Source organism: Phytophthora infestans, genomic scaffold (genome assembly GCF_000142945.1).
Source record: "Phytophthora infestans T30-4 supercont1.14 genomic scaffold, whole genome shotgun sequence".
In the NCBI taxonomy this organism is placed as follows: Eukaryota; Oomycota; class Peronosporomycetes; order Peronosporales; family Peronosporaceae; genus Phytophthora; species Phytophthora infestans.
In genome coordinates, this window is record NW_003303745.1 from 1,270,702 (window position 1) to 1,279,862 (window position 9,161).

Sequence of the window (9,161 nt, forward strand, 5' to 3'; positions counted from 1 at the left end):
AACGTAAGCAATGAACATATGACGAGAACTGAAGAAATACTGCCGTTTGAGCATGAAGGACGTACGGCGCCCGTGTGGAACGGGGTATCGGTAGTCTCAAACCCCAACGACTGTTGGAAGACGGAGAGAGAAGCGTTTGTAAAAGAGGTAGGCTCGGGACCCGTATGGGACGGTCCCGCAATAGCTGCGCACGTCGACGAACGCTCCAATACGAACCTAAGAGTGGTTACGAGAGATGACCAAGAGAGCGAGATCGAAACAACGAACGAAAAACTAAGCAAGGAAGGAGAGACGGAAAAGCCGCAACTTCAGGCGTCCTCGACGGAACGAGACTACCTGTCGACGTCAACGAACCACAAGAGTGTGGTTTCGAGCGTGCTCGATCAAGACGAGGATAAAGGTGAGTCCAATAACGGCCCTATACAGGAGGAGTTAACCCCAGACGTGACGGAGGTACTCGAAAGCCCAACCCGAGAACAATATGGAGCTACCAAAGCTAGTGTTCCAGTACCAAAGGCGGACCCACGCGGGCAGGAGAAAGACGTGACCCCTCCTGAGAGAGACGACGCCTCCGAAAAGGACTCTGAGGACGTCGCCAGTACTAAGTCCCCAAAGAATGAACCGGAGAAGGAGCCTTCCTTCGCGAGGGTGTTCACCAAAGAGGAACTAGATACGTTGGAAGAAGGTAAGCCTTCCGAGCTGGCTGAAGAGAAAGAAGAATATGACAAAGAGCTCGAAGACCGACTGTTTCCTCTCGATGAAGTCGAACTGAAGCGCCGGTTAGTTGAGAATGCGGAACAATCGAAGGAATTGTCTCTTGCCGAGTTGAGTGACTTACTAGGCATTCCCGAAGAACAACTAGCGAGGACCCGAGATTCTTCCCCCGGTCGACTATCTACTCCTGAGTACTGGTTGGAATGGTTCCAAAAGACACTAGCCTCGTCCGGAGAAGCGAAGCGAGCCAACCGTAATTTCCAAGAGGAAAAGCCAGTACGGATCAACTCTGTGACGTCGGACGACTCCGATTACCGCGACGAAGGGGGAGGGACCGCGACGAAGAGGTTCTCGTGGCAGGACGCGCCGAAGACGGTAGTGCACTTCCCGGAGCTGAGAGTTCCTCCTCTACCAGGAGAAGAGTGTCCCGCGGACCCCTCTGTAGTGGAAGACAATATCGCGCTAGCCCTGGGGAGTTCCCCCAAAAGGCCCTCCGAACTCGGTGAAACCGAGTACGAGTTGCTGGACTCTCGCGGTATCGTGCCGGACCCTTGGCGAGCCATAGTGCGACGAGCCGTATACTTCCTCGTAAAGGCTGAAGCTTCAAGTAGAGGTGACTGGTGTGAAGGGTGTGTTGGCGAAGGATCGCTAGATGAAGAAAAGAAAGATGACTCCCCGCCCCCCACTAGGCTCCAAGATCTCCTAAGCCGGATCGAGGACTGGATCAATAGCCTCGCTGTTCCCACTGACTCACGATCGAAAGAGTTACTGACTAAGAGAATTGCGGACCTTTACGAGGAAGAGGCTGACGAACTCCGCTTGAAGATCCTCGAGAGGAGTTCACCCTGCCGACTCTGTCGTTGGAAAGATCCTGCTCCTAGAGGTTCTCCTGCGCCGAAGATAGTCAGTTTCGACTGCTCCTCTCTATTCGGTAACCGTACCGAAGCCCTCGGACCGAACTGTTCTCCCCGAGATAAGGAAAACGGGTTGTACGGCTATGTGAACGTCGTCACTGACGCTCCTGACCCTCGCCCCAAGCCAGGTTTGGTAGAAGTACCGAGCGCCACTGATAACTGGTCCGCTGACGTGGAAGAAGAAATCGTCCCCCTCGGCAAGCGAGTGATCGGATCGGTAGGGGGCGTGGAAGCTCTATCGTGGGGATTTATCGAGAACCTCCCGGCCGAACTTCTCATCGACTCCGGGGCCGTAGCGTGCCTAGTGCATAGGCGGGTATTGAAGCGTCTCGGCTTAACTAACTCGCCTCTAATGCCCTACGTTGGCAGTCTGAACGGTGTGTCCGGGTCTGCGCTTGATATAGAAGGAGTAATCTACTTGCCGGTGACATTGGGCTCCGTCGAGAAGAGAATACCGTTTGCCGTTGTGCCTAAACTACATGTCGACGCAATCCTGGGCACCAACGCTCTCAAGGACTTTCGCGCCGTGGTGGACTTGGACGAGAATACAGTCACGCTAAAGGACACGAGAGAGGTGTTCCCTCTGGGGTCTCCTCGGGTGGAAGAGTCTTACCTGTCCCGCATCTCATCTACCATTCGACTCTGCCCCGGTGGACAAGCTCTAGTAGTTGCGGAGTGCAAGGTCAACTGAGCGACGGGACCACCGTCCTCATAGAAGGGCTTTCTGCGCTGGATGACTCCATTAAAGTTGCTAGGACCCTGTGCACTGTGTATAACGACCTAGTGATCGTGGAAGTATGCAACCCCTCTATTGAGAACACCGTCGTCAAGAGAAGCACCCGATTGGCGAGTGTTACGGTAATCCCAGCGTCGGCGCTTCAGCAAGGAACCGCTGCGAGTGTAAAGCACGGAACCGCCCTGCCCGGCGAGGCCCAGACTAGGGACCAAAGAGCTCAAGACCTGTGGATCCACTCGGTCCTTAGCGCCTCTAATTCGACGACCGAAGTCGCTCAAGAATCCATACCAGGGGTGGACATAGTACTCAAGGAGGAACTCTACGTCGACCTGGACGAGTCTAAATTGGGGAGCGAACAGAAGAGAATATTCACGGAGTTCCTCCAACCGTTCAAGGACATGTTCGTCGAAACCTCGATGCGCCCCGGACGGACGAACCTGCTCGAATTTTCTATTGATACTGGAGAGCACTCGCCTATAAAGCAACCCCCTTACCGAGTGTCCAAGGCGGAAGGAGACGTGATGGAATCCGAGATACAAGAATACTTAAGGCAAGAACTCATACGACCCTCTTCTAGCCCTTGGGCGAGCCCGGTGCTTATGATCCGCAAACCTGACGGCGGGATACGGTTCTGCATCGACTATCGAAGACTGAACGCTGTGACTATCAAGGACTGCTACCCGATGCCGCTCATCGATGACATTCTAGATGTACTCGGCAACGCTAAGCTGTTCTCCACGATGGACATTGCATCCGGCTACTGGAATGTTCCGATGGCTGCTGATAGCGTGGAGAAGACTGCCTTCACCTGCAAATATGGTCTCTTCGAGTGGCTCGTAATGCCGTTCGGACTGTGTAATGCCGTACCGGCCTTCGAACGACTGATGGAGACTGTGCTTGTTGACCTTAAGTGGCGGACTTGTCTAGTGTACCTCGACGACTGCGTGGTCTTCAGTGAAGACTTTCCTACCCACCTAGTACGACTAAAACAAGTCTTGGAACGGTTCCGGTCGGCGGGATTCAAGCTCAAGATGAAAAAGTGCAAGTGGGCACGCGACCAGGTAGCGTTTTTGGGTCACATCGTCACTCCGTCTGGCATATTGCCCAACCCCGAAAAGGTCAAGTCGGTGATGAACGTGTTCAGACCGCACGACTTGCACACTGTGAGGGCGTTCCTGGGTTTGACTAGTTACTTCAGGCAGTACATCCCGGGATACGCAGCCATATCGGCCCCAATCGAACGGCTTAAGATGAAAGGGGCCCGATTCTTCTGGAGCGACGACTGCAGGCCGCTTTCCGGCAACTAAAGCGTAAAGCTGGGGGAACCTCCCATCCTGGTGTATCCCGACTTTTCGAAGCGCTTCCTTCTATATGTGGACTCGTCTAAGCTCGCTGTAGGGGCGTGCTTGATGCAAACCGTGGAGGGGCGCGAGAGAGTCGTGGCCTATGCGAGCAAGCTACTAGTTGGCTCCGAGAAGAGCTGGGTCCATAAGGAGGACGGTACGTCGGAGATCGAGTGCTGGGGTATCGTTTGGGCCACGCGCAAGTTCCGCTGCTACCTGGACCGTTGCGAGTTCGACCTATACACGGACCACAAAGCTTTGACGTGGGTATTCAACGAAACTAATCGTACGAGCAACGCTAAGCTGGCTAGGTGGGCCATGGAGTTGTCTCAATTACGTTTCAAGGTGTTCCACAAGCCTGGTACTTCGATGGGTCATGTGGATGGTCTGTCCAGGCTGTATACCCAAACCATCAATGCTCTCTCTATGGCGGAGCTACTCAACGATGCTGACGAGCCCCTCCATTGTACTGTCGACGTCGGGAGAACTACGACTCTCGACTCGACTTCTGCTCCCTTCAGGGACCTTGCCCGAGGACGCTGGCGAAGCTAGACACGAGCCGTTCCCCGACGAAGAATAGGTTACCGACCAACTCCTAGTGTCCCCCGTTGATGTGTTCGGGTTACAACAAACTCGCTTCGTGGAAGAACAGAAAAGTACACCCTGGATCCAAGCTATGATAGCGTTCCTTAGCGATGGAGCTCTAGCTCTGGACCCTCAAATGCGCACCAAAATCCTGCTGATGGCGCCTAACTACTCGGTAAAGAACGGAGTACTTATGCGTCGCGTACACCTGAAGGCTCGCACTGAACCGGCGTCTACTCTTGAAGTTCCTGTGATTCCCCTGCCTTTCATATCGACGGTACTACATCACTGTCATAAGGATGTACTTGCCGCTCATGTCGGAGTTACTAAGACGCTCGACAAAGTGCGCAAGCACGCTTACTGGCACGGGTGGAAGAAGGATGTGGCCGAATATGTTCGGGAATGCACCGTGTGCGGCAGTGGTAAAGGCTATCGCCCTTGGAGAAATGGCCGAATGCAGAGGATGCCCGTACAAGAACTATCGGGACCTTTCTCGCTATTAGTGGTGGACGCCATAGGTCCCTTAGTGGCTACTCCTCGAGGCAACAAGTTCATACTCGTCTTCGCTGACTATTTCACTCGATGGGTCGAAGCGTTCCCAGTGGCCCGCTTGGACACTGTAACGTTCGTGGAAGTTATGGTGAACGAAGTGATCTCGCGGCACGGAGTCCCCGAGAAACTACTGAGCGACCAAGGATCCAACTTCATCTCGAACCTGGCACGATCCTTCTACGATACACTCGGGATCAAGAAGTTGTTTGGAGCTGCTTACCATCCTCAGACTCAGGGGCTAGTCGAACGCTTCAACGGCACGCTGATCGGGATGCTTAAGATGTATGTCAACGAAGCTCAGAACGACTGGGACTTATATCTTCCCCGAGTACTGTTCGCATATCGTTCGTCGTATCACGAGGCCCTTAAGGACTCACCATTCTTCAGCCTGTATATCCGGGACCCGGTGTTACCTCTGGACCTCGCGTTTCTCAACACGAACAACGGATGGAAGAGTAACGAAGTCGCTAGCTACAGACGAAAGCTATTCTTATCTCTACGGGATACGAGACGATTAGTAGAGCGCCAACTCTTGAAGGCCCAGGGCAGACACGAGCAACGACTGAGCAACCAAGTACCGATTAAGTTCAAGGAGGGAGACCCGGTGTGGGTCTACCAGTACTTTCGAGCTCGTCGCGGGGAAAAGACCACGAAGAAGCTCGCTTTCGCGTGGCATGGTCCGTACCGTGTGGTCGGGGTCGTGGGAGAGAACTCCTATCGAGTAGTCATCCCTTCTCACCCCAATCGGGTCGTGACCATTAACGTCAATAGGTTGAAACGTTTCCAAGGGCGATGGAGTCGACCGTTTCCTTCTGAAGTACCCGAGGGAGTCCAGTCGAGTCCGGGTGTAGACGACGACGGACCTCTATCAGAAGAGGACCTCCCCTCTACTAGCTTCGTAGAGAGACTCCTGATTGGAGGGGAAGAGACGGCCCTGACCGGAGTTCCTTGCTCTGTGATCGACATAATCGCCCGACGCAAAAAGAACCGTGAAGAGCAGTTCCTGGTGTTGTTAGCTACCTACGAGACTCTTTGGAGACCACGAAACACACTATTGCCCACCTACGCTGCTCTGATCAAGGCGTTCGAAGAAACCCGTCGTCGGGAGGGAGACCTACCAGAACTACGTCGCAGCGCGCGGTTGGAAGACGCTAACGCCGCCGTTGACGAAGAAGAGCTACTCTTCTAGGGAGGGGGAATCGTGGCGGGTCGATCCAATGAGCCAGAGTAAACTCACGACCCCGCCTCCCTCGAAAGTGTCCTGAAGAACACTTCTTACGACTTTGTATATTTTTGGATTCTACTTCACAAGTGGCTGATCTCCTACATACCAAAAAGAAAAACAATCTTACCGCGATCTCAAGAAAAAGAAACGAAAACAACAAGTGGGGACGAATCGTGGTGAAAAACAAAAAGAAACTTAAAAAGGAAGACTATGCCAGTACTCTTACTCTCATCCAGTGAGGAACGGTTCTGGAATGGTACGAATCAATAACTTCTTGACGGCCTCTCGCTAGGCTGTTTTGTCGGACTTTTTAGCCGGCGAACTAGGAGCTGAATGAACACCCGGCGAACTCGACTTCCGAGGTGCTGACGGGGACCGCGAGGCCGAGCGTGCCTTAGGGGGCACTGCCTTCTTCAAGGAAGACACCGAACGCGACCGCTTACGCGTACCGTCCAGCGACGCTGGAGCTGACGGAGGAGTCGGCGTTTTGCCGTTGATCGGTTTGTCGGGGGTGACTTTACTCCCCTTCGAGTGCGAAGGTGATCGTGCTTTGCCCCGCCGGTACTCCCTACTCGTCTTGATGGTTGAGGACTTCGTCGGAGACTTCGACCGAGACGCAGGACGCTCCTCAGAACGTGACCGACGGACTTCTTGTGCACTGGGGACTTCGATCGTGACCGTAAAGGAGAAACAGAACGTTCTGACGAAGCAGCGCGCGCTTTGAGTTTGCCTTTAGCGCGTGAAGATGAAGAGGACCGCTTGCGCGACGAACTTAATCGAGGCTTCTTCAGGGAGGTAGAGCTGCGAGACGGGGAACGGGAACGCTTCGCGCGCTCTTTCGCCCTCCGAGACTTGTGAGGAAGCTGTAGACGCTTGTTGGGAGGCTCGTCGTCCTCCGAACTTTCGTCGGAACTAGAAGAAAGGCGCAGCGTCTTCTTAACGGGGCGGAGTTCTTCAGAGTCGCTCTCGGCTTCATCCTCCTCGTAAGCCGACTCTTCCTCACGCGCTTCCTCCCAAATCGCCGTGTAAGTGCCGTCCGTACGCTCATACGCCGCGTATCCCGCCGAGTCAGCTTCAGACGCATCTAAAGGGGTTACCTTGGGTGTTCGAAGAGCTCCTTTCTCCCGTTCGCGCGAAAGCTTGGCCGTCATCTTCTGAAGACGCGAGCAGTGACTAAGCGCATACCAGACTCCCTTCGAACGATCCCCTATTCAATGAGGTTCATGATCCTCCTTCGACTTAATGTCCAGCAGAACGAGGGCCAACGCCCGATCCGTGAGCTGACTGTCGGGCTTCGAACTATTTGGGTCCAGGGCTCCGGTATGCTCCAACAACTCCGGGATGGTCGTGAAACCTCCCTCGTCGATCCGGAACGGCTTGAGAGCGTTCTTCACTTTTCGTGAGTACGATTCTGAGTCGCGCGAGTACAGCTTAGACAAGTTGTCGATGACGGGGCCATTGTAGGACTTGGCGTCTGGGGCGTTCCGACCAGGCTGTCCTCCCATCCACATAAGGCGACGACGGTGCGCGCTGCTCTCGAATAGACGAAGGAAGCCGAAGTAGCCCCAGGTCTCGATACAAATGCTCAGGAACCAGACGCGTGCGACTACTGCCGCCATCTTAGCCTTGCGCCGCTGGGTCTGCGCGTTGGAGGTCCTCAACGGGACGTTCGCCTGCCAATCCCAGAACTTGGAACGGTTCTCGTTCCAGAAGCGCCAGTGAGAAGCGTGCACATGCGGGTACTCTTGCGGGTTGTACCACAAGTGCGAGCCCGGCCACGGATACGCCAGCTGGTACGGTTCCTGACCTAACTCGGCCGCCTCGTAATAAACCCGTTTCAGATCATCGACCACGGGAGAAGGAGTCGTGTCGGATAAATTGAAGGGTAACGCGAGCGAAGACCACGGGTGACTCGGACGCTTCTTGCCGGATCGAGGACTCTCCGTGATCGTCTTCTTCTTAGTCGAGCCAGTGCTGACACTCTTGAGCGGAAAGCGACCATCTTGCGTGAAGCGGGGGTGCCGAGGCGGCTTCCCGCGAGTCGGTTGCCGAGGCGGCCTGGGCATGATAACTACCGGCCCCGTCAGAGCGTCCGAAGCCTTCCCCGTGTCGTCCAAGATCGCGGCGGCGACGTCGTCCAGAAGCTCGAGGCCGATGGAGCTAGCGTTTGCGGCCAGGACGTCTCGCATGAGGATCCAGAAGCGCTCGTCGGCCGGAGTGTCATCTGAAGAGGAGCCGTCGGAGTCCGAAGACTCCACGTTCCAGACGGCCTTGAGACGACGCGTGGCTGTTCCGCGCGAGGTGCCCATACTGGGGTGGTGAAAAGAGAGGGCGCCGAGGGTGTGTCGGAAGTCGAGGCAAAATTGCCAAATGAGCATGAAAACTGCCCGTCGGTGCCTGGACCTCCGGCCCTGTCTCTCTCGAGGTTCCTGTGATAACTGTATAGTGGGTGCAACAGAGACTCCTGAAAAGGGCGAGGAATCGGAGTTCTCCTTTCCCAGCTACTGGACTTGACAGATGGGTGGCGACTAAGAAGGATGGAGGTCGAATGACGTCGAGAAGAGTCGCCAGGGGAGTACTCAGTTTCTTATTTGCCGAGTGTACTCCCGTCTAAATGGAGCCCCATACTAGTGTCTTCTACGAGTATGCCCGCTGGGAGCTGTGGCCCGTGTACGTAGGGGCTGTAACGGTCTGGGTCCTAACGACTCCTCTACGTAACGTTACCTGGGAGTTCTTGGTCCAAGTGTGGCGTGTGACCAAGTTGAACTGAGATACTTGGGGCGACTGTGCGTCGTTATACAGAGACGTACTTCAGGCAAACGAACTTCGTCAACTTCGGGGAGCTACCTACGCGTATGGAGCCCGGACCCCCGCTATTTGCTGTGCCCCCTATTGTTCTACTCAAAGGAGAAGAGAAGTATGGTCGTTATGGACGGATGTTGCGGAGTTGGTGGATCGCCTGCAAGGTGAATTCTCCGACTACATCCCCGAAATCTCTCCTCCGGACCAGGAAATTCGAGCATACGCTATTGGTAACCTTTTCTGGGACCCTCTCAAGGGCCCGTGGATGCCCCTGTAAAGGGAGGAAACAC